A 4,704-nucleotide genomic window follows, 5' to 3' on the forward strand; every position below is an offset into this window, starting at 1 on the left:
AATTAACTTTGAAAGACTAAAGAATCATGGTAAAAAAGCCATGGATCCTATGTGCAGTATTCCCCTAGCGCTGGAGTTCTGCCATTCGCATTGATCGGTAAACTTGGTCTTGGCTGGCTGTACTTGCTGATCTTCTGGGGGAGGGGCCTGTTGCCGTGGTTCCCAAATGTCTTTGCAGGAGACGGAATTGCCCCGCCCTTGCCAGGGGCCAGGCTAAGTAATCCGCGTGGGTTTGCTCTCGGGAGCTTTTGTTCCCTGCAAGCTTTCCATACAGCTTTGGAGGACGAGAGTGAAAATGGCGGCCTCCCAATCTCCGCCCCAGAGGAGCCAAGAACTCGGGGCCCCACTCCTCAGTGCACCCCCAGAGAAAAGCAGTCAGTCACTCCTGTCTCCCCGGTCTCCGGCTGCACTCTGTGCTCACCCAGCCTGTGACCGAGCTTTTCTATCTCTGGCACCTGACTCGGTGTGGAGTCTCCAAACCCAGCAGATCCCTGCAGTGCACTCCCGCGCTGCTCCTCCCAGGGGAGGAAGGGGAGTCTCCCCGGATCTGCCGCTTGTTGGGTCTCTGCTGGAAGAGCAGTGGCCCGACTGTACCACGGATCATGGTTTATGGCAACCCCAACCTGAGAGCCCGCGCCTTGGCTCCATCTCTGCAGCCGGCTTCCCTGCTCTGACACCTGGGAGCTCTGCCGCACTCAGGCACCCCTGGTCTTTCTGTGACCCCGAGGGTCCTGAGACCACACTGTCCCGTGAGGGTTCCACCCCCCGCTTAGCCACTGGAGCGACGTCCCTCAGCGGAGGAGACTTCTAAAAGTTCCGATTTTGTGCTCTGCTGCTCTATCACTTGCCGGCAGCGACTGACTGAGGCCCCCTCCCCCGCTGTCTATCCTCCCGAATATTGCCTTGGATTCATTTCTCTGCACGTCGTACCTTCCAGAAAGTGGTCACTTATCTGTTCAGAGAGTTGTTGCTATTATTTTCTTCGATCTCCTGTTGAGTTTGTAGGTGTTCAGAATGGTTTGATCCCTATCCAGCTGAATTCCTGAGACCAGACGAAATCCAGGTCTCCTACTCCTCCGCCATCTTGCTCCGCCCCCTCCTCTGCTCTAATCTTAATTATTTCTCTTCTAATGTGTGGCTTAGGCATCGTTTTTTGCTTTTTCTCTAGTTCTTTAAGGTGTAGAGTTAGTTGGTGAATTCAGGATTTTTCTATTTTTTTGAGTGAGGCTTGGATGGCTATGTATTTCCCCCTTAGGACTGCCTTTGCAGTATCCCATAGGTTTTGGACTGATGTGTTTTCATTCTCATTGGTTTCCATGAATTGTTTAAGTTCTTCTTTGATTTCCTGGTTGACCCAAACATTCTTGAGCAGAGTGGTCTTTAGCTTCCAAGTGTTTGAATTTCTTCCAAATTTTTTCTTGTGATTGAGTTCCAGTTTTAAAGTATTATGGTCTGAGAATATGCAGGGAATAATTTCAATCTTTTGGTATCAGTTGAGACCTGATTTGTGACCCAGTATGTGGTCTATTCTGGAGAAAGTTCCATGTGTCCTTGAGAAGAATGAGTATTCTGTCATTTTAGGGTGGAATGTTCTGTATGTATCTATGAGGTCCATCTGGTCCACTGTGTCATTCTAAGCTCTTGTTTCTTTGTTGACTTTCTGCTTAGATGATCTGTCCATTGCTGAGAGTGGAGTATTGAGGTCTCCTACAATTAAGGTATTGTTATCAATATGACTCTTTATTTTGGTTAACACTTGGCTTATGTAGATGGCTCCTACCATGTTGGGGGCGTAGATATTTACAATTGTTAGATCTTTTTGTTGGATAGACCCTTTAAGAATGATATAGTGTCCTTCTGTGTCTCTAACTACATTCTTTAGTTTAAAATCTAATTTGTCTGATATAAGAATTGCTACCCCAGCTTTCTTTTGAGGTCTGTTGGCATGGAAGTTGGATCTCCATCCCTTCACTTTCAGTCTGGATGTATCTTAAGTTCAAAATGTGTCTCTTGTAGACAGCATATGGATGGGTCCTGTCTTTTTATCCAATCTGCAACCCTGTGCCGTTTTATGGGAGCATTTAGGCCATTCACGTTGAGAGTGATTATTGAAAGATATGAATTAATTGTCATCATGTTGCCTGTGAAGACCTTGTTTTTATAGATTGTCCCTGTAAATTTCTTTTCTATATCACTCTTGGGGTCTTTCTCCTTTTATAGAACCTCCCTTAATATTTTATTCTTTCAGCTTCTGCTGGTCTTGGAAGCTCTGCATCTCTCCATCCATTCTAAATGACAGCCTTCCCGGATAAAGTATTCTTGGCTGCATGTTCTTCTCATTTAGTACTCTGAATATGTCTTGCCAGCCCTTTCTGGCTTACCAGGTCTCTGTGGATAGGTCTGACATTATTCTGATGTTCTTCCCTCTGTACGTAAGGAATCTCTTCCCCCTAACTGCCCTTAAGATGGTTTCCTTGGTTCTAAGATTTGCGAGTTTTACTATTACATGCTGGAGTGTTGGCCTGTTTTCCTTGATCTTGGGAGGGGTCCTCTCTGCCTCTAGGACATGAATGTTTGTTTCATTCCCCAGATTAGGGAAGTTCTCAGCTACAAATTGCTCAAATATATCTTCTAGTCCTCTCTCTCTCCCCACCCCCTCAGGGATTCCAATAATTCTGACATTGGAACATTTCATGGTGTCACTTATTTCTCTGATTCTATTTTCATGGATTCTGAGTTGTCTTTCCCTGGCCTCTTTTCCCTTTTTATCTATTAATTGGTCTTCTAGATCACTAATTCATTCTTCTGCCTCACTTACCCTAGCTGTTAGATTATCTAGATTAGATTGGATCTCATCGATAGCATTTTTAAGTTCTGCCAATTCAGCTTTCATTTCTGCCCTTAGAGACTCTATGTTGCCATTAATTGATATCTCCATTCTAGCTACTGTCTTCACAATTGCTAGCCTGAATTCCATCTCTGACATCTTGGTTATATCTGAATCCATTTGTAAATCTGTGGCATAAATCATAGTCTCTGAGTCTTTCCTATTTTGGGGGCTCCTTCTCCTAGTCACTTTGTTGAGGCATGGTTGAGGGAATGTATAGAGTCCAAATTATTGACCACAACCCAAGCAAGATGCACCTGTTTTCTAGGGACTTTAGGGTTTCTGGCCTCTTGTTTCCCCAGCCGGTCTTCTGGGGGAGGGGCCTGCCACACTGTTGCTCAGGCAACTCTGTTTGGGCAGAGTTGCCCTGCCCCCTATGACGGTGGATGGGCTCAGTGAAAACCGGTTTTGGGGGCTTTTGTTCTCTGGTGGCTTTCCCTCGTGGCTTTCCACGTCTCTTCCAAAAGTCAGAGCCAAAGAGACCATTTCCAACTCTCTGCCTTCGAGCAGAGAGATCACATTCCATTTCTCTTTTTTCTTAAGTAGTAAAGTATTCATAATATATCCATCTGGTTTTCAGAGTAGCCACACCACACACACAGACACACATGCACGCACACACAAAATTTGACTCAGCTGATGACTCTAATCAGTTCTCAAGAGCATATTAAGGATGATGGAACTCTGGTTCCAATCTGTCTCCGACTCCAATTCTCTTTAAAAAGAATAACATATGCTGCTTTTTATACTGTATGGAGACCCAAAAAAAGTCAGAATTTAATGAACACATCAACCAAAGATTTTGTTTTTGAATTAAAGAGAAAAGCTGCACCACTAATGAAAATTACAGAAGTGTTGACTGATTTGTTTTTGTTATAAACAAATTGTAGAGTAACAGAAAGGTTAATATGAAAAAATCAGCCTTAAGATGGTGCTTACTCACCATCATATCATAAGATTACAAATGATTATTCTTTGAGAGCAGAAAGCAATCAGTCAGTGGAAAATTATGTGACTATTGTGAATCATTCTCAGTTGTACTTTTAAGCTTAAGGCCTAGATAATGAAAATGTTTCCTAAGATTAACAAACCTTGCTAAGGTGAACTTTGCGAAGTAGATGGTGGAAGAAAAGCAGATAAATTCTCTCCCTGAAGATACTCCCTTACTAAAAATAAAAGGTTTTATGAATTTAAAATATTTATGAATTTAAAACACCTTACAATGATATTTACTACTTTGTTTCAATTTCCTATAAAAGAAAAACCATATGTATAATATACTTATATATACATATACACTTATATATACATATGTATGTATATATATGCACACATATTTTTTCCCTAAGTGTGATAGTTTTCCTAAAATTTCAGATATCATGCATGTAAATATATGCATCAAATATATGTGAGTAGAACCAAAGGTTTCTAAATGAACATTCCTAATTCTAATTGTTTCCAATGAGACTTGAGCCATCTCATATTAAGAAAGGCAATTAGCTTACTACTCATCACTCTCTGTATCTTTTATTGTGATCCCGATAGAACTAATTTAGTGCTGACAGTTCTAAAAGAATTCCTAGTTTAGCTTGTTCCTCTAATCTCCTGATAACTCATTAGTGAGCTTTCTTGATTATCTAGACCCCAAATTGCAGAAAGTACTCACTTCCTTCAATAGAAACCAGTTTTTTTGTTGTTCAGTTTATTTTTAGTTTAGTTTAGTTTTTGTTTCCTTTTTATGCGTAATGATATTTTACATCCCCATGATATTTTATTCTATCAGTTTACTTTTAATAGATTTGTAAATTAAAGAGCAT

This window comes from Phoca vitulina, unplaced genomic scaffold, assembly GCF_004348235.1.
Source record: "Phoca vitulina isolate PV1807 unplaced genomic scaffold, GSC_HSeal_1.0 scaffold8, whole genome shotgun sequence".
Taxonomy (NCBI): Eukaryota; Metazoa; Chordata; class Mammalia; order Carnivora; family Phocidae; genus Phoca; species Phoca vitulina.